Source organism: Macaca nemestrina, chromosome 1, assembly GCF_043159975.1.
Source record: "Macaca nemestrina isolate mMacNem1 chromosome 1, mMacNem.hap1, whole genome shotgun sequence".
In the NCBI taxonomy this organism is placed as follows: domain Eukaryota; kingdom Metazoa; phylum Chordata; class Mammalia; order Primates; family Cercopithecidae; genus Macaca; species Macaca nemestrina.
This window is the reverse complement of record NC_092125.1, coordinates 168,635,873-168,660,643: the sequence shown is the minus strand read 5'-3', so window position 1 is coordinate 168,660,643 and position 24,771 is coordinate 168,635,873. Positions and strand designations below refer to the sequence as shown.

The following is a 24,771-nucleotide window of genomic DNA, read 5'->3' as shown; positions in this document are numbered from 1 at the left end:
ATAAAAAGTAAATGAATAAAAATTAGCCATGCACAATGGTGTGCAGCTATAGCTCCAACTACTTGGAAGCCGAGGTAGAAGGATTGCTTGACCCCAGGAGTTTGAGGCTGTAGTGAGCTATGATCATGCCACTGCACCCCAGAATGGGCGACAGAGTGAGACCTCATTTCTTAAAAAAAAAAAAAAAAAAAAAGAAGAAGAAATAAAATGAAATAAAAATAGAAAAGAATTAGATGTGACTTCTTCCCAAGTTCTAATTTTCTCTTATTCTGCTAGGAGAGTGATACATAGAAATTATATATTCTCAGAGGTCTATGGCATCCAACGCTTCAAGTCAATTCAGCAAATACTTATTCAGTACAAGTATGTGCCAAGCACCATGTTAGTTTTTGATAGCATGATGCATGATCAGTAACAATCAACTGATCAGCTACATGTATAGGGTACTATCCTAGGCCCTTGGCAGGGGTGGTCACTCTTCCTGTAGTGTGTAGTGGAAAAGGCAAGACATCCATCTGAAAAAAAGAGAATCAAGCGTCAAATGGCTGATACAGACATAAATGTCATAAGATTTCAGAGACAGGAAACATCACCGAAAATCCAGATAGACTTTATGGGGCTTGTGAAATATGAACTGAACCGTGAAGGACACTGAAAAATCAAAGAGGCAGAAAAATGTTAGGTCTATTTAACTGGCATTTATATCCTTCCCAGAATTGTTAAGATTAGGTTTATTTTTGTGTCTGAAACGCTTGTGTATTGTCTTCCCTCAATGTTAGGTACCACGACAGCAGAAACCATGTATAATACAATATTTATATTTGATTCAGCATGACAGATACTTATAGAGCATCTGCTATACATCAGACACTGTACTAAGTAAGCTTTTGAGGGGAGGGAAAGATCAAGAAGGAAAGAGAAAAGACTTGGAGATAAAACTCAGAAGTCAGATGAGGCCCTTTTGTTGCTGAAAGATCTGGGTAAACTTGGTTTGAACTCTCAACACATTGCCTGAACTATGGAAGTGTAAAGCCCTTTCAAGAGCGAGGTAACTTCTGGAGGGCCACTTCCGCCTTCTCATTCTACTCTGTTTTGCACCATGTTACAATGAAGGCACTCACACAAGGCTCCGTGGGTTTGGCAGCCATCCCTGAAGATGTAGGTAGGTAGGAATCACAGCTCTGCTGCCCTGATGGCTGCTTTCTCCATTTTCCCTCTGCCCTCCCTCCTTTTGCCCTCGTGTTCTCCATCACCATTCATCTCATCTCCATTTTGCCGCTCAAAATTTCCAAAACCTCCCTGCAGCATGCACAGCAAGTTGACCCTCCTCTAACAGCTGGATCCTTGGTCTCAATTTTCTACCTCAAGCGTGTTCCAACCTATTTATTGGATTACACCTAATTTTCCAACTGATTTTTCCCAAGCCTAGATGCTTCGATTTTCAGGAAGAAATCTGGCGCCAGCTGTAAAGCAATGGCAATATTTTCTCCACCTTGTTACAGAGAGATAAGTGCCCCGGTAACTCTAAGACAAACCCACAGGTCTATGAAGGGACAGAAGGAAAGTACAAGAAATGAGTCAGGAGGGTTTTTTGGGCCTTTCTAAGTGATCTCTCTCTCTGTCCTGAATTCATACAGTATTTATTGCCTACATCACTCCTTGGAAATGTGTCCTTGAATGCCTTCTATTGCTGTTTGTCTTTCCTTCTGTTTGTGCTTTATCTCCCTGACTAGATTTTTTGCAGTTCCAGTAGGGCAGGCTTTTCCCTTCATCCCTGGAACGCTCATGGCACCTGGCCCAGTGCCCCCTGGGTCAAATGGGCCTCACTGATTGGTGTGTTGAGTCTCAACCTATGGGAACTTTATGATTTGCCTAGTTTCACAGGACCTTCCCTAAATTTTCCTAAAAATGTCACATGGCAGGTGTTTTAATTAAAATACATTAAAATATCTCTAAGAATGCACTGAGTATTTAACCAATTTGCTTGAGATGGCTGGAGATGTCCACTCGAATTCCAGCAATGAGGAGCTGGAAAGGACTAATGTGTATTTAAGTGCCCTTACCTCCCAGCCATCTGCTTTCATTCTCACAATCACCTTTTGAGGTGAGATTAGGTGATTTTCCAGTGTTTACACTATTACAGGCAGGAACTGAAGTTTTAACAGGGCACTCCTAGCTTCAAAGCTCCTGTTCTTTTCACTGTCTCACACCTCCAGGATAATAACATCCCTTTACAGATATTCAAATTCTCATCATCACTAAGAAGAGCAGTTATCCACTAGGATGCAAACTAAACAAACCGCCCCAACTCCCACAACTCCAGTTAGTGTCCTGAAGTTGGAAAAAGAAAATTGACTCCATGAACTTGAACAAGTGGCTTCACCTTTCTGAGCTTCCAGTTACTTACCTGTACATATACAATTCTACAGAGTTGAAGTCAACACTAAGTTAAATAACACACACACACACACACACACACACACACACACAACCAGGGAAGCAGTCTTTCTGTTGGCTGAAAAGAAGATCAATTGCAATCTTTGAAGATTTCAAGTGTTAAGTTAAAATCCTCCTTCCTTTTACAGAGTGTAAAATGGGAGCTGACACTCAGGTCTGACATTCAGATTAGTTGGGCAGGTGTCTTTTAATTGGGTTAACGCATTACATGATTTGGGAGGGGCATTAGCTGACTCACACAAGAGCAGATTAACCATTAACCCAACTCATGCAGCAGCAGCCACAGTCCAGGAGGTAAATTGGCACCACCATCCATATTCTTTGAAGCCCTTCTGCACAGTAACTACCATTGCCCCTCAAACAAGGCCCTTTCAGATTATTGCAGTCAGCCCAGGTAGGAGGTAAAAGGGTTGAAGGTGTGACCATTATAAAATACAAGGAAGTTCTTTGGGGGAGGGTTTGGGGGAATGGAACCATTCTCCCCAGTCCCTTAATGACACCAAGTCCTGCTGGCTTATGTCTCTAAGACCACAGGCTTGGCAGTGAATGAGAGCTGAGTTTTAGCTCTGCTTCATCCTAGCTGTGTGGCTGTGAGTAGTACATTACTACTTTAAATCTCAGGTTTTTAATCTGTAAAATGGAAGTGATAATATTTTCTGTCTTTTATTACGTGTACATTCAGAATTTTTATCTTAACACAAAGAACCAGAGTAACATTAATAATAGAAAATCCATATGGAAATATTCACAATCTGGTCAGTGAGAAATGGGAAAACAACTTCCCTGCCTTACTGCGCACCCATTGTTTGAGGAGCCAGAAGTAGAGGTGAAGTTGGAAGAAGGTCACCTTTTCCAGCTAAACCCCACTGCATAGCTATGTGCATTTTTATTCAAAGTCTCAATAACCAGAAGAAACAGTGAGAACTGAGAACCAAAATACTGTTATCGGCAAGCATTTGGCTAAAGGGTCTGAGATGTGTAAGCACCAAGAAGGGAAAGGGACATCGAGCAACATATGAAAAAGAGGGCTGTAGGAACAAACACAGAGGAAGTAAGTCCACAATAACCTACTTCCATCCAGAGCAAAATGACAGTGCACATACATTCATACTCTCAAGTATGGGCTACACTGCACACTGACTCTTACTGTCTCACACATGGCCTATTGGAAAGATTCAATCCCCCTAAGGGCAGTCGGCACAGGACCACGGTGGCATGGTAACAGACATAGACAAGCATGCTGTGACCCTGAAGCAACAGCACATGTTAGATAATAATCGTTCAGAAAAAAAATCTTGTCCCAGAGCTGAGGTTACAAATTCCAAGGAAGCTATAAACATTCTTCTTGGAATTCCTTTAAAGGTATGGGTTAAAGTAAAACAAAAATCAACACCTAAAATCTCCTAAAGAACAAAATGGAGAAATAATGAACCTCTACCAAGAACCAATTATTTTAGGTTTCTCATTGGGATGGCTCTCCCACCAGATGGGTGGTGGGGTTACTTAAAAAGTAATGAGTCGGCCGGGCGCGGTGGCTCAAGCCTGTAATCCCAGCACTTTGGGAGGCTGAGACGGGTGGATCACGAGGTCAGGAGATCGAGACCATCCTGGCGAACACGGTGAAACCCCGTATCTACTAAAAAATACAAAAAACTAGCCGGGCGAGATGGCGGGCGCCTGTAATCCCAGTTACTTGGGAGGCTGAGGCAGGAGAATGGCGTAAACCCGGGAGGCGGAGCTTGCATTGAGCTGAGATCCGGCCACTGCACTCCAACCCGGGCGACAGAGTGAGACTCCGTCTCAAAAAAAAAAAAAAAAAAAAAAAAGGTAATGAGTCTACTGCAAGGGGAAGGAGTTGTTTGGTCCAGTGAGAAGGAACAGGCTTTCTATAAATAACTTTCCCTTCCCTGGACTCCATCCAAAATTAGAACCCATCAACCACAATTAACTACAATGCCCATCTTAGTTAATAATCCTGGATTTCAAGTAATACTACATATAAACTATAATTTTAAAGAAAAAAGTTCCAAAAGATATCAGTAGCTTTACTATATAGGCATATGACTTTTCTGAGAAATTAAATTTAAGAGTTTCCGTCTGAAGGACAGAAATTGTTAAGAGGTAACGTGCAGACCTCAGGCACCACATCATTTACCCTCCAATAATTAACTGCATTTCTCCCTAAATTCTTCTTATTGCACCTTAATTTCTCCAGCATCAAATCTTCTACTCTATAACCTCTTTTAAACACTTCCTTTTAACCTCAATTTCCTCATGTTTTCATTATTGGGCACAATATTTATGTAATTAAACCAGAAGGTAAAAATAAATAAAACTAAAGTAATTTGCTGTGTACAGCTGTATGGAAGTGAGAAAGGTGCTCTTACATAAACCCTCTCTGCCTTCCACAATGTGTGTGTATCTGCTTCCTGGTGAGTCTGAGGTTGGGAGAACTGCATCTTACTTTTCCTCCCCTATATTCCCTAGTGGGCAATATTAGAACCCAAGGGAGAAGAGCTGGCAAAGTTGTCATATCCCAAGTGGTCAATCCCTCCTGAAATGAAGGTAGGTTCACTTGGTCTTTCCTATGCAGAAATGAATGTTCAAGAAATGAAATATTTTAAAAGCCATTGAAAATCCAACAAGCTCCAGCCTTGTTGAGGGAGAAAGGAATCAAGTCTCAGCATTCAGAAGCAGCCCTGGGTTCATCCTGATGAGGTCTCTCCCTCTTTCAGGGAGAGGTGGCTTTCCCTTGCTGGGAGGGAGGTGGAAGGAGGCATGACTTAGACATGGGTGGTGGTCTCCTTAGCAGGCTGGATACTGTTCATCTCCACAACGCAGTTCTTCCAGATCTATTTGCATTGTGTGCCCTCCCTTCAAAGGCCTGTGTGATATCCTCAAAAGTCCTGTAACACGTATCAGGGACTTTGAAGAAAGTAAAGATTAAGAAGGTGAAGAAAGTAAAGATTAAGAAGGTAATGAGGAAGTCGGTGAAGATAATAAAAACGTAGCCTCCTAAATAGTAAGCAGCAGAAGGGAAGAGCAATCCAACTAGGAAGTTGGAGGTCTGGTTGCAGCAGCTGGCCACTGCCATCACAGCTGGGCCAGGGCCCTGGCTGAAGAGTTCAGCCACAATAAACCAGGGAATGGGGCCTTGCCCAATTTCAAAGAAGGCCACAAAGACCAAGATAGCACCAATACAGACAAAGCTTATCGCATTATACTCATCCTTTAATAACAAACAGTCATGAGGATGGAACAAAAAGCCATCCCTCAAAGTCCTATCATATGTAGAGTCTTTCTTCCTGCCCTTTCCACCAAAAATAGGGAAACTACAGTGAAGATAGTATTAACCACACCACACCGATGGTGACACAGTTAGGCTGTTGAACACCTGCACCCTTGAAGATTCCTGTTGAGTAATAGAACACAGCATTGATTCCAGCTAAGAGAGCTGGAGCATGATGGAAATGATGATGGGCTGTCGGTAGCTGGATACTCTAAAGAGCTGCAGCATAGTGACTTGCTTTTCTTGTGCCGTCCTTGCACTCTCATCTTTCATCTCCTGGATGTCTTGGGATACATCCTGGGTGCCCCACAACCATTGGAGGATCTCCTTAGCATTCTCCTCTTCTTTTCTGTTAATGAGCAAGAATCTGGTACTTTCAGGGCAAAATGGAAGGGCTGCACTTTATAGCATAGCAGGAGAGATGGGAAAGCCTAATAGCATGGGCCATAGCTCTTCAGACCCCAGGATGAATTTCAGACCAAAGATCTGGGTCACCAGAATTCCAACAACAATGCCCAGCTGGTTGAGAGTGCCAAAGACACCTCGCAGGGTAGTAGGCGAGATCTCTCCAATGTACGTGGGCACAAAACCTGTGCAGAGTCTGCAGAAGAGGCCAATAACCAAGTGGGCCAGGATCAGCATTTCAACCAACTCAGCTACTTTACACAATCGCATAAGGCAGCCACCAGTGACAGCCAACAGATTGATGGTAAGCATTGAATTACGCCTGTCAAAGCTGTTGACAAAGAGTCCAACGGAAGAGCAGCCAATCATACCACCAATGGAGAATATGGCCAAAGACAAGGACCAGAGGGACAAGCGCAACATCTCAGAGGGAGGGGTATTTGCCTTATCCTTCAAAGTGTTGACAAATTCCCTTACGATAGTCTCAGGAGCACTGATGATCCCAGTGTTATAGCCAAACTGGAAAGAGCCAATTGTAGCAATTGTGATGGCGAAGATCAGAGATGGAGTGACCTTCTGTGTCCCCCATGGCCTTAATCTAATTCTTTTTTTTTTTTTTTTCGAGACAGAGTTTCACTCTTGTTGCTCAGGCTGGAGTGCAACGGTGTGATCTCAGCTCACTGCAACCTCTGTCTCCCGGGTTCAAGCAATTCTCCTGCCTCAGCCTCCCAAGTAGCTGGCATTACAGGTGTGCACCACCACACCCTGCTAATTTTTTGTATTTTTAGTAGAGATGGGGTTTCATGATGTTGGCCAGGCTGGTCTCGAACTCCCGACTTCAGGTGACTCACCCACCTCAGCCTCCCAAAGTGCTGGAATTACAGGTGTAAGCCACTGTGCCTGGCCCCTAATCTAATTCTTTTCAAGTCTTTAAGAAAGATCTAGGAGTGTGATTCCAGAGACACCTTTTTCAACCAATGAAACCTTCAAAATTTCCTTCTTGGCAGCAAGTTTTCTCCAGGTCCTCAGGAACGCTCTAAAACTCTTACCATTACAGCATCTCCTATTTTCTGTCTTCTAAAGTTGTTGTGAAGATTAAGTTAAATAATAAGCTGGGTGCAGTGGCTCATGTCTATAATCCCAGCACTTTGGAGGGCTGAGGCAAGAAGATCACTTGAGCCCAGGTGTTATTCAAGACCAGCCTGGGAAACATAGAGAGACCCTGTCTCTACAAAAAATAATTAACCAGGCATGGTGTTGCATGACTGTAGTCCCAGCTACTCGGGAGGCTGAGGTGGGAGGCTTGAGCCCAGGAGGTCAAGGCTGCAGTGAGCCATGATTGTGCCACCGCCCTCCAGCCTGGGTGACAGAGTGAGACCCTGCCCAACCCCCCTGCCCCCCAAAAAAAGAATATAAAGCACTTAGTACAGTATCTGGCACATTGTAAGCTCTTTATAAAGTTGGTTATTATTTTATTATTAGCAGGGACCAAGGCCTTAACCTTGTAAGATGCAGGGAAATAACAAAAAGAAAGAAAGGCTCCCTGTTGCTGAAGAAGCCAATGCCACAGTCAGGTGCACAAGGTCTAGCACAATTTGGTTCCCAGCCAATCTTACCCTAAGGTTACCTGCACGCACTCCATGAAAACTTCCCTTAGTTCCTCAAGGTAGGCAGAATTCCTCCTTTAGTTTCCCAGAGTACTTTGCATGTACTTTCCTACTTCCCCTTATCACACTCCATTCTATTTTGCTTGCATATCTATTCACTCTACCCTACCTTATCCCAGGCTGTGAGTTTATGGACAGCAGGAACCAGCAGTCATCCTTGTATTTGCAGCCATAGGCATTCTGTAAGTATTGGATGAGGATGAAGGATGGATGGATAGAGAGATAGGGAACACGGGATAACGAGTGACTTGGTAAAGGATTAGTTCTGGGTACCCAGGGGACCAATTAAGACAGTCATTGCTTCACAAGCTTGACTAAGGCTGGATCTGAAAAGAAAAGCAGAGGACATGACATATGCAGAATTGTTTGCCTGGTGAGGGTAGTTAAGCAATCTACATGTGCCTCCAAGGGAAAAGCATGGCTAGTTGGTGACTGCTGACAGAGGTGGTATCAGGCAGAACACCTTGGCAACCAGAAGCCAAGGCAGGATGATGCCTCTAAGTTTTTGTGCAGCCTGCAAAGTTAATAGATTAGTCAATTAGGAGCAAGTCCTTTCAAGTGTGGTCAGTTTCAGGCAGACTTGTGGACAATGACTATTCTCTCTGTGATTGTGTTCGCTGTAAACAATGATGCAAGATCTAAAGATAGAAAGGGGATATGAAACGTGGTTCTCACAGAAGATGGACTGTCTGGAAATAACATTTCCAAGTACCTAAAGTATTTTATAACATAGGGCAATATAGAGGGAGATGCTGTATCTTGACTTTTCAGAAACCATTCTTATTTTATTCATTTTGTTCAAAGCAATTGAAGATGATAATATTTATTGATTGATCACTTATTGTGTACCTCATACTTTTGTGTGTGTGTGTGAGATGGAGTCTTGCTCTCTCTCCCAGTCAGGAGTGCAGTGGCGTGATCTCAGCTCACTGCAAGCTCCGCCTCCCAGGTTCATGCCATTCTCCTGCCTCAGCGTCCCGAGTAGCTGGGACTACAGGCGCCCGCCACCACGCCTGGCTAATATTTTGTATTTTTTAACAGAGACGGGGTTTCACTGTGTTAGCCAGGATGGTCTCGATCTCCTGACCTCGTGATCTGCCCACCTCGGCCTCCCAAAGTGCTGGGATTACAGGTGTGAACCACTGTGCCCAGCCTGTGTACCTCATACTTTTTAAGAAAGTGATATGGTAGAGTTGGCCTTCCCTGGTTCGTGAGAGTCAATTATGTGTGTGTTTTCACAAGCCTGCCTGCATTAGAAGATTTTACATTGGCATCTTAAATTCACCCATGTCAGGAGTATTTACACCATGGAAACTGGCAAACACTAAAAATCAGGGTTTTCAGGCCCATCCCTTCTGAGAGCTGCTTGTCAAACATTTACTGCACACTACTGATTTTACAATAAATGATCCTAATTAGCCCTTCCCATATTCCTACTTTACAGATGAGAAATTGAAGTTTGGAGATTAAATAACTCACTTATTACAAACTTTTTGGTGGCAAAGGCAGGATTAAAATTTAGACCATCTGTCTCCAAAGTTCATGCATTTAACCATTTAATTATTTGCAACACTTTATTTTTAAAAATAAGGGGGAAGGCTGGGCGCGGTGGCTCATGCCTGTAATCCCAGCACTTTGGGAGGCCGAGGCTGGCGGATCACGAGGTCAGGAGATCGAGACCATCCTGGCTAACACGGTGAAACCCCGTCTCTACTAAAAATACAAAAAATTACCCAGGCATGGTGGCGAGCGCCTGTAGTCCCAGCTACTCCAGAGGCTGAGGCAGGAGAATGGCGTGAACTCAGGAGACGGAGCTTGCAGTGAGCCGAGATCGCGCCACTGCACTCCAGCCTGGATGACAGAGCCAGACTCCATCTCAAAATAATAAATAAATAAAGGGGAAAAAACCTACCTTATATCCTAATTTTAAGATTTCAAACCCTACTTAGGTCAGCAAAATGGCAGAATAGGCAGCCCCAAGCTCCTGTCCCTCCACAGAAACTCAAAAAACAAGCAGAATCTGTGAGAATTAACTTTGTCAGACTCTGGAAAAAAGTCAGAGGCTTACAGCAACCAAATGGATGCCGAATTAAGAAAAATAAAAAATGGGCCAGTTGCAGTGGCTCACGCCTGTAATCCCAGCATTTTGGGAGGTCAAGACAAGAGGATCTCTTCAGCCCAGGAGTTTCAGACTAGCCTGGGAAACACGGTGAGACCCTGTCTCTACAAAAACTAAAAAAATAAAAATTAGCCAGGCCTGGTGGTGCATGCCTGTAGTCCCAGCTACTGGGGAGGCTGAAGCGGGAGGATCATTTGAGCCTCGGAAGTCAAGGCTGCAGTGAACTATGATCTTGACACTGCACTGAAGCCTGGGTGACAGAATGAGTCCCTAACTAAGATAAATATATATATGTATATTATATATATACGTGTATATATTATATATGTATATATGTGTATATATAATATATATATAATTAATATATATAACATATATATAATATAGAGATAAGACTGGGCATGGTGGCTCACGCCTGTAATACCAGCACTTTGGGAGGCTGAGGTGGGCGGATCATGAGGTCAGGAGTTCGAGACCAGCCTGGCCAACATGGTGAAACCTCATCTCTACTAAAAATACAAAAAATTAGCCAGGCATTGTGGCACACTCCTGTAATCCTAACTACTCAGGAGGCTGAGACAGGAGGATTGCTTGAGACCAGGAGGCAGTGGTTGCAGTGAGCCAAAATCGTCCCACTGGACTCCAGCCTGGGTGACAGAGACTCCGTCTCGAAAAATAAATAAATAAAGTAAACTCAAAAATGGTAGGAAAGTTTTGTGGCATTTTTATTTGCTCTTACTCCACACCTTACCTTGCAATGGTCCTGAAGACAGAAGCCCATACTGCCAGCATGTGAGTGTGGTCCCTGGTTCTAGAGGGAGCAAAGCAGACTTTATTTGTAAATTATTGTGTAGATCGGTTTTAAACTGTCTGAGGGTACATGAAGGACTGGCACAAAATACTCACCTCTGTGTAACTCTGAACTAACCCAGGTTGGAAAAGCAGCAGGCATTGCTTGAATCATCGTAAGGTAGAAGAACAAGGCCTGAGGCAAGAGGTCACAGTTGAGACATGTGATAAACCACCTAAGGCTTAGGCAAAAAATTTGAGGACAGAGTTTCTTTGGGAAGGTAGGACAAGCAGGAGCACCTGTGTATGCAGGGAATTTAGAAAGCCATGCATGGACCCAGGGCAAGATGCTTGTCAGAAAAGATGTGATTAAAAACTTCAGCTTTCATCACAGTTGATTCCTAAGCTCAGTGCAAGCCTGGCTAAGTGTTGAAGGAGGGCCCCAGTACAGACCCAATAGGCAAAGACTGAGAAAAGTATTTTTGTTTGTTTGTTTGTTTCGTTTTTTAGCTCTTGACATTCAGGTAAAATTCTGTCAAAACACTCACTGAAGGCCAGGCATGGTGGCTCACGCCTATAATCTCAATACTTTGGGAGGCTGAGGCAAGCAGATCACTTGAGGTCAGGAGCTCGAGGCCAGTCTGGACAACATGGTGAAACCCCATCTCTACTAAAAATACAAAAATTAGCTGGGCGTGGTGGCATGTGCCTGCAATCTTAGCTACACAGGAGGCTGAGGCAGAATTGCTTGAACCTGGGAGGTTGCAATGCGCTGACATCATGCCAGTTCACTCCAGCCTAGGCAACAGAGCAAAAACTATGTCTCGAAAACAAACAAACAAACAGACCAAAAAAACCCACTCACTGAATACAAGCTAAGGCACAGAGACTTCAGCAACCACAGCGACCATGACAAAGAGAAGTCTCTGCAAAAATAGGAAAAGTTACTAGAACAAGACTACTACGGGCCTCAACAATGAAAACAAAAACAACCACAATAAAGTAAAATAAAACAGTAAACCCCAAAGAAGGAGAAAAATCTTATTTTCAGAGTTGCTACAATATACTATTCAGAAGTCCAGTTTTCAAAAACAAACAAACAAAAAATCACAAGAAGGTACACAAAGAAACAGGAACATATACTTCAATAAAAGAAAATATGGGTCAGGCACGGTTGCTCACGCCTGTAATCCCAGCACTTTGGCAGGCAGAGACAGGCAGATTTCCTGAGCTCAGGAGTTCGAAACCAGCCTGGGCAACACGGTAAAACCCCATCTCTACTAAAATACAAAAAATTAGCCGGGAGTGGTGGCATGCGCCTGTAGTCCCAGCTACTTGGAAGGCTGAGGCAGGAGAATTGCTTGAACCTGGGAGGTGGGGAGGTTGCAGTGACCTGAGATTGCACCACTGCATTCCAGCCTCAGCGACAGAATGAGACTGTCTCAAAAAAAAAAAAAAAAAAAAAAGAAAAGAAGCTGACAAAAACCATGCATGAGGAAGCCCAAATATTTAACATATTAGACAAAAACTTTAAAACAATGGTCTTAAATATGTTCAAAGAGCTAAAGGAAAATGAAGACATAAAACTAAAGAAAATCAGGAAAATAGTGTATAAACAAAATGAGAATACCAATACAAAGATAGAAATTATGAAAAGGAACCAAACAGAAGTTTTGGAGCAGAAAAGTAGTAGAATAACTGAAATGAAAAAACCACTAGAGAGGTTTGTATTAGTTTGCTAGGGCTACCATAACAAAATTTAACAGACTGAGTGGCTTGAACAACAGAAATATATTTTCTCACAGTTCTGGAAGCTGGAAGTCCAAGATCAAGATGCTGGCGGGATTGGTTTCCTCTGTGGCCTCTTTCCTTGGCTTGTAGATTGCTGCTCTCTTGCTACCTCTTCACATGGTTGTACTTCTGTGCATGCACACTCTGATATCTCTTCTTCTTATATGGACACCAATCATATTGGATTAAGGCCCTAACCTAGCCATTTAAATCTAATCATCTCAAACTAAATAATTACATTTATTTTAATTTAATTAGTTTGATCACCAGGAATGCAGATGCCTGCATTCAAAACTGCTATTCAACATCCTACTGAAAATTCTAGCCAGAGCAAGTTGACAAAAAGCAGAAAGAAAGAGCATCCAAATGACAAAGAAAGAAGTAAAACTGTATCTCTATGACCAAAGAATCTACAAGAAACCTACTTGAGCTAATAAATGAATTCAGTAAAGTTGCAGGTTACAAGATCAACACACAAAAATCAGTTGCCTATACATCAGCAGTGGATATTTGAAAAGGAAATAAAGCAATTCTACTTGCATTACAATAGCATCAAAAAGTATAAGATACTTAGGAATACATTTATCCAAGGAAGTGGAATATTATACACTGAAAACTATAAAAACATTGCTGAAAGAGATTAATGAAGATATAAATAAATGAAAAGATACTCACATTCATAAATTGGAAGACTTAGTATTTGTTAAGATGACAATACCCAAAACAATGTACAGATTCGACACAATCCCTATAAAAATCCCAATAGCTTTTTTGCATAATAGAAAAAGCCTATCCTCACATTCATATGCGATTGTGGCCCAACACGTTGGCTTACACCTATAAGCCCAGCAATTTGGGAGGCCAAGGGCGGGTGGATCACCAGAGGTCAGGAGTTCGAGACCAGCCTGGCCACCATCGTGAAACCCCGTCACTACTAAAAATACAAAAGTTAGCTGAACGTGGTGGCTCACGCCTGTAGTCCAAGCTACTCAGGAGGCTGAGGCATGAGAATCACTTGAACCCAGGAGGCGGAGGTTGCAGAGAGCCAAGATTGTGCCACTGCACTCCAGCCTGGGCAACAGAGTGAGACTCTGTCTCAAAAAAATAAAAAATAAAAAATGCATATGGGATTGCAAGGGACCTGAAATAGCCAAAACAATCTTGGAAAAAAAGTCAAGGCTGGAGGACTCACATTTCTGATTTCAAAATTGACGAAACTACAGAAATCAAAACAGTATGATACTGGCATAAGAATAGACACAGAGACCAGTGGAATATAATTAGATGTCCAGAAATAAACCCTGTCATTTATAGCCAATTGATTTTTGACAAGGGTACCAAATCCATTCAATGGGGGAATGTATAGTCTCTTCAAAAGATGGTGCTAGCACAACTGGATTTCCACATGGAAAAAAATGAAGTTGGGCCCCTACCTCACACCATATACAAAATTTAACTCAAAATGGATCAATGATCTAAATATAAAAGCAAAAACCATAAAACTCTTAGAAGAAAACATAGGGGTAAATCTTGGTGACCTTGGATTTGGCAATGGATTCCAAGATATGATACCAAAGTATGAGCAACAACAACAATAAATAAATAAATAAGACTTCATCAAAATTATTAAAAAACTTTAATATAAACTGAGTACAACAATAATGCAAAAAGAACACTGAATAAAAGTTCTTAACAGCATTGGCAGACCATATTTTTTGTCCAGCAAAGGCTATTATTAATAAAGTGAGAAGGCAACCCACAAAATGAAAAAGATATTCACAAATCGCATATTTGATGAGGATTGACTATCCAAAATATGTAAGGAACTCCTACAACTAAACAACAGAAAGACAACTCAATTTAAAGACAGGCAAAGCACTTGAAAAGACATTTTTCGAATAGATATTACAATTCCCAATGAGCACATAAAAAATGCTCGACATCATTAGTCATTAGGAAAGTGCAACTCAAAACTGTAATTAGATAAGTACTTCACACCTACAATGATGGCTTCAAAACAAACACATATAACAAGTGATGGCAAAGATGTGGAGAAATTGGAACCCTCATACACTTTTGGTGAGAACACAAAATGCTGCGGTCCCTATGGAAAACAGTTCAAAAAGTAAAACATAGAATTACCATATGACCCAGGAATTTCATTCTTACACACTCAAAAGAACTGAAAAGAGAGATTCAAAATGCTAATATTCATTACAGCATTATTCAACAGCCAAAAGGTGAAGCAATCCAAGTCTATCAGCAGATGAACAAAATGTGGCATATGGACATTATATTTCCCAGCCATAAATAGGAATGAAGTTCTGATATATGCTACAATGTGGATATATCCTGAACATTATGCTAAGTAAAATAAGCCAGACACCAAAGGACAAATATTGTATAATTCCACTTATATACAATATATATCTAGAATAGGTAAATTCATAGAGACAAAAAGTAGACTAGAGTTTACCAGGGACTGAAAGGAGAGGGGAATGAAGAGTTATTGCTTAATGAGTACAGAGTTTTTGTTTGAGGTCATGGAAATATTTAGAAATAAGTAATGTTGCTGGTTGCACAACATTGTGAATGTAACTAATGCCACTAAAATATACACTTAAAAGTGGTTAAAAGGGGCTGGGCACAGTGGCTCATGCCTGTAATCCCAGCACTTTGGGAGGCTGAGGCGAGTGGATCACTTGAGGTCAGGAGTTCAAGACCAGCCTGGCCAACGTGGTGAAACCCCTGTTTCTACTAAAAATACAAAAATTAGCTGGGCATGGTGGCACACGCCTGTAATCCCAGCTACTCAGGGGGCTGAGGCAGGAGAATTGCTTGAACCTGGGAGGTGGAGGTTGCAGTGAGCCAAGATCACGCCACTATATTCCAGCCTGGGTGACAGAGTAAGACCCTGTCTCATTAAAAAAAAAAAAAAAAGATTGGTTAAAATGGCATATTTTGTGTTATATATATATTTTTACCACAATTTTAAAACTCTGTTCATGTCTGTTAATCCCCACCTAATTTTCCAACATCTTCCTATCTACCTCCTTTGAGCCTAATTTTGCTCACTTCTCTCCCAGTTCTCAAAGTCTTTCTCCTACATGATCCTTGGTAACAACTGTGGAGAGAGGTGCAGCAGCCCACACTGTGCGCTTGCCAAATGTCACCATGTTGACAAAAACTATACAAAATAGGGCATTAGGAAAAAAGAAACCTTTAATATAAACTGAGTACAACAATATGTACAAACAGAACATTGAATAAAAGTTCTTGAAAGCACAGGCAAACTATATTTGCTAGCTTTAGAGATTTGTGTAGGGGGATGAGTGTTCTCCTGAATCACCTCCCTAAATGGTTCAAGAAACAAAGGTGTGGCATCCCAACTTTGTGAAGCTGACTGTTACCCAGGTGTCAGGCCACAAAGACTGAGTCTCTTAAAAAGATTTAGGCCCTGCGCGATGGCTCATGCATGTAATCCCAGCACTTGCGGGGGGCCAAGGCGGGCAGATCACAAGGTCAGGAGATCGAGACCATCCTGGCTAACATGGTGAAAACCCGTCTCTACTAAAAATACAAAAAATTAGCCGGGCATGGTGGTGGGCCCCTGTAGTCCCAGCTGGGACTATCCCAAGTAGCTGGGATTACAGGCGCCCACCATCACGCCTGGCTAATTTTTGTATTTTTTAGTAAAGATGGGGTTTTGCCATGTTGGCCAGGATGGTCTTGAACTCCTGGCCTCAGGTGATCCACCCACTTCGGCCTCTCAAAGTGCTGGGATTACAGGCATGTGCCACCGCACCTAGCACCTTATTTTTTTGAGACAAGGTCTCTCTCTCTGGTGTCCAGGCTGGAGTGCAGTGGTGTAATCACAGTTTACTACAGCCTCAACCTCCTAGGCTCAGATGATCCTCCCACCTCAGCCTTCCAAGTAGCTGGGACTACAGGCACACACCACTACACCCAGCTAATTTTTGTATTTTTTGTAGAGACAGGTTTTGGCCATGTTGCCCAGGTCTCAAACTCTTGGGCTCAAGTAATCTGCCTTCCTTGGCCTTCCAAAGTGCTGGGATTGTAGTCATGAGCCACTGCACCTGACCTGTAGCCATTTTATATTGTACACAAACTTTCATCAAATAAACATTAAGTCATTTGAGAGTAGTGGCAATGTTGTGCACTCTTGCAGCCCCCAGAGCCTGATGCAGTCACACATGTAATGAGCCCTGAAGAAACATATCTTAGTTTTATGTGGCTATGAACAAAATACCTGAGATTGGATAATTTATAAAGAACAGAGATTTATTTCATACAGTTCTGGAGGCTGGGATATCAGTGTCGAGGGCTCTTCTGCTGCATCCTACCATGACAGAAAGTGGAAGGGCAAGACAGCATGCATAAGAGATGGAAAGCACAGTCTCAGCCCTTTTACAATCAGTATTAATCTATTCTTGAGGGCGGAGCTCTCTTGACCTAAACACCTCTGATTAGGCTCCATTTCCCAACACTGCTGCATTCAGGATTACATTTTCAACACACGCTTTTTGGGGCACACATTCAAACCACAACAGAACACATTTTAATTGAATGGCCAAGAAGTGACTTGGAGCCCAGGATAAAGCACTGGATTTGTCATTAAAAGACTGAGGTTCTAGTCTTGGTTTTCATATGGGTGCACTTTGTGACACTGGAAAAGAAACTTCTAGGCAACTCTCATAATCAGTCTCTAAATTAGGCTAATAGGGCAGCCTTACCCACTTTCAGGAAGAATTACAATAAGAGTTAATGTGACACTATACATGTGAAAGTATTTGGTAATTCCTAAACTGCAAAAAAATAAAAATAAATAAAAAATTAAAAAATTAAAAAATACCCAGAATCCATCAGGATTGTATCTTGAATCTATGTAAGCAACCAAATTCTCCTAGTGTTGTCTTTATTTTAGGCTGTTGATAAATGTTCCATAATTCTGGTGCTATAAAAAGGCATAATAAAGGAAAACAAAACCTGTTGGCTGCTAATCATTTACAATCAGATCATTGACTCAACCAATTAACCAATTACACTTAAAGCCCATTTGCAACCTACTGCCAGGATTAGGAGATTGATAGATTTTTAGTACAAAGGCGTATGCTCAAAACTCCCATTAGCAGTAATGGGAACTATGCCCGTTAGGCCCATCGAGAGATGAGAGTTGAATGTGATCTATAATCTATCTTGCTTAATGTCATCAGTTTCCCTATAGCCCCTTCAAACAATCAGACGCAAGTGAAATGCCCTAAATGGAACTAATAGCATTGAATTAGGAGAATATTAACAGCCTATTTCAGTGAGGCTTTCCAACACAGTAAGTCCGTAGGTATTTCAAATCTTGACATGCCTGTGCACGTTTTTTGTTTGTTCGTTTATTTAAGGAGGAAGGTAATCCTTTAATAATGAGAAAATACTAAAAGAGGATAATTTATATGACTATCTCAGACAAACTATTTCCCCTAATACTTGAGCTTTTTGTTATATAAAAAGTGATCAGTTGAGCCTTATACAGATTACAAAATCATTCACATTGCCTTTAGTTTACAAGAAATGAAGAAACCAAAAGAAAAGGGAAATTGGCCTTTTGTTTTGTTTTTGAAACAGGGGTCTCTCTCTGTCACTCAGGCTGGGGTGCAGTGGCATGATCATGGCTCACTGCAGCCTCAAACTCCCTACTCTCAGGTGATCCTCCCACCTCAGCCTCCTGAGTAGCTGGGACTACAGCTGTGCGCCACCCCAGCCAGCTAATTTTTATATTTTTTGTGGAGATGGGGTTTTGCCGTATTGTCTAGGCTGGTCTTGAACTCCTTGGCTCAAGCAATCCACCCACCCATTTTGGCCATTGAAAGTGCTGGGATTATAGGCCTGAGCCACTGTGCCTGGCTGACATTGGGCTCTTTTTTTTTTTCTTTCCTTCAAAATAATCATTGAAGATACTCTTTAGACAGTCACAAAACATAATGCTTGGTTAAAATTTTCCCAACCACATAAGCAAGAAATATAGCTTCTCCCTTACTCTTACCCCACATGCATTATCAACTCCTGTCACATCATCTTTTAAATACTTGATAGGTGCCCTTTTCCTTCTAGTGCCATCATGCCCACCCTAGTTAAGGCTCCTTTAAAGCAGACTCAGACTGAGCCAATGACTTTCTAGTTGCTCTTCTTTAAATCTCTTGACACTTCAATCCATTTTGCACATTCTTAATGCATAGAATGTAAAATTTTTGAGAGCAAGAACTATGTCCTATATTTCCCCATATTATAGATACAGTGATATTTCCTGAATTAAAAATCTAGACACATAATCTGACAATTACATTTATAGAGAAAAAGAAACAAATCTAAAATTGGACTTTTCCTTCCACATTTGTGGTTATTGTATCGAACAGATGCATTCTAACAAAATGCATTCTGCATCATATAAATACAATACACATCGGTTGATTGATGGGTTAATTGCTTAGTCTGTTTAGAACGGAGATTGTAAACTTATAAAGATCAAATATGGCCCACGGTGATTTTTTCCCAGCACATTAAAACATTTTTTAAATTGTTTGCCAACACTTAAAAATTGCTGATTTCACATAAAAATCAGGCTACGCTTGAGAAATCTGAAGAACACTGGATTTTTAGACATCAGCTCAAGCTAAAGCTCACCTAAGATGGGAAAATCTAACAAAGCTGCAAACCCTAAAAGGGCTGCACTTCCAGTGCGGTGACGAACAGGAAAGAAATCTGCTGCACAGAAAGGAGCAAGGAAACTTTCCCATCTGTATCTTGGCATTTGGTAAAGGAAATATGTATATTTCCTCTTTCAATAATTTATATCCAAAGTTGATACTCTCATACACATGGGTTTGCAGGTCAATTCACCCACTTACGTAGTTAAAAACAAAAACAAACAAAAAACCAAGGGAGAGAGATTAATTTGGTCCTGGGTAAGTCATTAACCCCAGGCAACTAGTAAAAGTAAACACAAATAATCTCTGAATGAATGTAACATCAATCTATGCCTCAAGTAGTTTCTACAGATAAAATCCAAGGAATATACACTCAGAGTCAAAATCCACAAAACATAAAAGTAAACGGCACAATGGGTAAAAACTAGACAGAAGAGATGGTAAAAATCGTACCTGCAGTCTTCAAATGTAGAATGACAAGACATAGAATATAAAATAAGAATGTTTAATATTAACTCACATGACAAATATTATTTGAATACCTTCTATTTGCCAGGTATTGTTCTAGGCTTTAAGGATAAAGTGGCTAACAAAATAAACACCGTTGCTTTAAAGAAGGTTACATTTTAAGAAGGGGAGACATATTACTTAATAAAAGATGTAGGATGGTAGGTGGTTTAAAAAAATCTAGAAGAGAGATATGGAGTATTATGATATAGGATATTTCACTGTCCTTAGAGCCACATGGGGATTAGCTTTGGGTATGAGAGATAACCTAGAAGTCCTGGACTTTTTGTGTGACTGACATAAACAAGGACAACAGCATAATGGGTTTATAATGGTTGCAGAGAGTGGTGGTATGAGTGTGGGGCTGTGGGGGGTTGTTGTGGGGAAGATTCTCTTCTCCAGAACATACAGAGTCCTGGGCCTCCCTTTTCATTCTTGACAATGCTTATGTGAGGGATAGAGAAGGAATGTTCTTCTCCAAGGCACAGGTTACCCCAGGGATCCCTCTTGTTTCCTGCTGATGGAAGCCCAGAGCCATGAGAGAGCCATGGGGGGCAGGTCTTTTCCATGCTATTCTAGTGATAGTGAATAAGTCTCACGAGATCTGATGGTTTTAAAAATGGGAGTTTCCTTGCACAAGCTCTCTGTTTTTGCCTGCTGCCATCCATGTAAGATGTGACTTGTTCCTCTTTGCCTTCCACCATGATTGTGATGCCTTCCCAGCCATGTGGAACTTTGAGACCAAATAAAACCTCTTCCTTTTGTAAATTGCCCAGTTTCCGGTATGTCTTTATCAGCCACATGAAAATGGACTAATAGAGATGTTTAGGACCATACTTAACAATAACTACAGCACTTAAGTGTGATGAACATGGTAGTACATTTGATTGATTTTTCTGCGGTTTTCATTTCAATCCTCTTTTGGGATATTTCCCTTGTAAATCTTCCTATCCTTTGTTTTCTCTCCTCAGGAATGATTTTTGGGGTCCACAGAACACAGTGTCCTTCACTGGGTTAAGTGATGAGATCTAATTTCATCATGACCTTGAAGGTTTCATAAATCACTTTCTCTTGTTGCTATGTGAACAAAGTCCAAACCTTCTCATTATGACATAATAGGCTGTTTATTTGCCTTATGTCACTGCCCTCCTTCTCAGCTCTACTCTCAGTGCAAGCACATAAGATAACTCACATGTGTTCCTTTATTTGAACACATACCCAGGCACCTTGTTTCCGTATAGGACATTCCCTTTGGCTCTCTCTTTGGCTTTCTCATCCTTCTTCAGTACTCCCCATTAACTTCCTCTCACCTCTCAATCTGTTAGTTTCAAGAAAGTCAGGTTGGGCACAAAGGCTCACGGCTGTAATCCCAGCACACTGGGAGGCCAAAGTGGGAGGCTTGAGCCCAGGAGCTCGAGACCAGCCTGGGCAACACGGGGAGACTCCATCTTTACAATAGAAAATTTTAAAATTAACTGGGTGTGGTGGCACATGCCTGTGGTCCCAGCTTCTTGGCTGACTGAAGCAGGAAGATCACTTAAGCTAGGGAGGTTAAGGCTGCAGTGAGCCATGATCACACCATTGCACTCCAGCCTGGGCAACAGAGTAAGATCCTCTCTTTAAAAAAGAAAAAAAATAACTCTACTGGTCCTTCAGGACCCTCCTCAAACTGGGCGGGCACCTGGCTGCCCAAAGCTTTCTCTAACCGTATCTATGGCACCTTGAACTACAGTGTATTTTTTTGAGGTCTGTGCTATAATGTATCCATCTCTATATTCTGGCATGCCTGGCATGTGATGGGCACTCAAGCAATTTTTGGTAAATAAACATTATAGAAAGTCTGGGAAAATACTGGGGGTTAGGGGGAGAGAATCATAAGTCTTTTTTTTTTTTTTTTTTTTTTTTTAAGATAGAGTCTCACTCTGTCACCAGGCTGGAGTGCAACCTCTGTCTCCCTGGTTCAAGCAATTCTCCTGCCTCAGCCTCCTGAGTAGCTGGGATAACAGGCACGTGTCACCACGCCCAGCTAATTTTTGTATTTTCAGTAGAGACGGGTTTCACCATGTTGGCCAGGAGGGTCTTGATCTCCTGACCTCGTGATCTGCCCGCCTCAGCCATCATAAGTCTTAAAAGATCACTGCAGGGCAATCCTTATTCCTGAACCCAGCAATACCACTTCCAGGAAATCTACCTATGCAAATAATTGAGAATGTGTTCAGATATAGTTACAGCTGGGCAAGATGAGTCCTGCCTGTAATCCCAGATACTTGGGAGGCTGAGGTGGGAGGATCACCTGAGTCCGGGAGGTCAAGGCTGCAGTAAGCCATGATTGTGCCACTACACTACAGCCTGGGTGAGAGAGACCCCATCTCTTTAAAAAAAAAAAAAAAAAAAAAAGAATAAAAGAAAAAAAAATAACTACAAAGCTGCACACTCCAGTCCTGTTTAAATAGCAATACTTTTGGACACAACTTTTAAGTTCTTCAATTGGGCTTTGGTTAAATACATGTACAGTGGAATACAAAGTAGTGATTTTAAAACATGTATAGAAAATATTTTTCCATGATATTTGATTCAAATGAAAAAGGTGACAAAGCATTGTGCTTGATGTGATTACATATAATGCTGTACATCAGATTAACAGTGGTTTTCTGGGTGGTGGGATTTCCATTTATTTTCTGATTCTGAAAAAAAATCTGATTTTTCTGCAATGCATAATAATTTTTGTGATTTTTAAACAGGAGGTTTTTTGGGGGGGGTTGGATTTTTGCTTTGTTTTGTTTTTGAGATGGCGTCCCACTCTGTGGCCCAGGCTGGAGTGCGGTGGCGCCATGGAAGTTTGTTTCTAAAGGGTCCTTTCCTTTGGAGCTCCAACTCTACTAAGAGGCCATTCATATTCCCAACATTCCAGGGTGCCTAAGGGAAAGACCTGGCCAGTTATTTCAGCCTCAATTCACAAAATGGGGCCTTGGGAGGGGAAAAACAGCTGCTCTAGTTGGGCAGTGATTATTAAAACCCCCTGAAAATGGAGTGAATAATTTCCAAGATCTCATCATGTTAGAAAATTTTCATTCGCCGATTTCACTTTTCAAGTGAATCCTAAAGCCTATTTCCTTAATCTTCACAGTTCTGGACATTCCACAGCCCAACCCATGCGTTTCTCACTGGGCTGCAGTGATTTCCCCTTGTTACCAAAAGGGGCCCAGTTCCCGCCAGCAGAGGCCTCCTGCGGAGCTGGCCGAGGGACTCCGGGCTGGGTCCCCCCTCCTTGTGCGCTGGCTGAGGGCGAGTTCAGTGACTGATTTCCGCTGTCCCGGAGGTCCCCGCCCACGCCACTGCCAAGGCTAGGAGGAAGTCACGTTCAGGCCTCAGAGCCGGTCTGAATCTTCCAGGAGAAAAAGAGGGGGTGCATGTGTGTGTGTGTGTATGTGTGGTAGTGTGTGTGTTGTATGTCTAAGAGGTAGCAAGTGTGTGTGCGTGTTATGTGTTTTTGAGAGGCAGCAAGTGTGAGTGTGTATGTGTGAGAGGTAGAAAGTGTGTGTGTGGGAGGTATGTGTGCTTGAGGGGCAGCAAGTGTATGAGTGTGAGTGTGTGGTATGTGTGTTTGAGGGGCAGCAAGTGTGTGTGAGTGTGTGGTATGTGTGTTTGAAGGGTAGCAGGAACCCTCCCTTGGTGTCTGTCAGTAACTAGATGGTGATGCAGGTAAGTGATTTTCCCGTTGAGTGGATTAAATTCCTAGTCTGTCAGAGAGGGTGTTGACCTAGAATGACTGCGCAGGTCTCCTGTCCAGTGTTAAGGAGCGTGAGTGCCCTGATGTCCCCAGGAATGCTGCAAAAAGAGCGAAATGGCATATATCAGGCGTCCCCGAGATGCTGGCATCTATGTTAACACTATCTTATTTCATCTTCCAACTACTCCTTATGATAGGTGCCCCTGATCCCAATACAAGATTGAAAATAGAGGCTCAGAGTCTGCGGAATGCTTTCCAATATGCATACACACACACACGTATATATGTATGTTTGTGTGTATATATGTGTGTATATATACACATATGTGTGTGTATATGTATATATTTTACAGCCCATTTGGGCAAATGAGTGAGCCCCAGCCAGAAGCAAGTGCCCCCTCTGCCCCTGGGCGGTGGGCTTCGGGACGGCCACGCACCCATCTCATGTGTTACCTGCTCGCTGCTCTCTAGAGTCAAAGCCATTTAGTGGCTGATCCAAGAGAAGTATGAGCTAGTGGCATGTCGAGACAAACCTGGATTTGATTCGCAGCTCTGCCTTCTGTTTGACTACAAGCAAGTAACAAACTTTTGGAGCCTGTTTCCTCACTTCTAAGTGACGCTAATAATAGTATGTACGTCACAAGGATAGTGACATAAGTGATGACTGGGACCAAACTTGGATCACCAAGCCTGCACCCAGGGAGCGCTCAGTAACACAGCGCTGAGGAGTAGGCCGCCCCAGAGGGCTCCAGGTTTGAGTGCAGGCTCCCGCGGAGCCAGTTGGATGCGTCACCATCCGAAAGTGCGAGCCTGGCCGGCGGCGGCGCAGGCTGGGGTACCGCGCTGCTGGAAGCCCGGGCGCTCTTCCCGCAAGCGCGAGCCCGGACTTCCCGACCGCGATCGATGTGGCCAGTCTGCGCCTGCCGCAGTTCCCGCTCGCACCCCGGCCGCTCGCAGAGTCCCGGGACAGCGCCGTGGCGGGCGGGCGGGCGGTCTCTGCCCCCTGGGGCGGACGCACGCACGCGCTGCTCCTTTCAGGTCCCGGCGGGGAAGCGATGCTTTCTTGGCCCGGGCTTGTGGCCAGCGGGAACTCGGCTGTCCGACCGCGCCGTCGCGCCTCGCACGGCGTGAGACAACCTAGCATTTTTTTTTTTTTTTTTTTTTTTTTTTTTTTTTTTTTTACAGAAAAGCCTTGGCACCGTAGCAGCCTCCCCCGCTTCTTCTCCACTAGGACGCCCGCCTGACTAACCCCATTGCACAATTCCTACCGTGGAACTGCCGCGTGACTCGGCGGGAGCCCA

The 24,771-nt window shown here is 42.6% G+C and overlaps 1 protein-coding gene and 1 pseudogene across 1 annotated transcript in view; both read right to left on the bottom strand.

Moving 5' to 3' along the window:
* Positions 1 to 24,771, bottom strand: part of LOC105498461 (Janus kinase 1) — a 237,422-nt gene that overhangs the window by 145,137 nt on the left and 67,514 nt on the right. The window lies entirely within an intron of this gene.
* On the bottom strand, positions 369 to 24,632 carry LOC139361977 (solute carrier family 2, facilitated glucose transporter member 3 pseudogene; annotated as a pseudogene).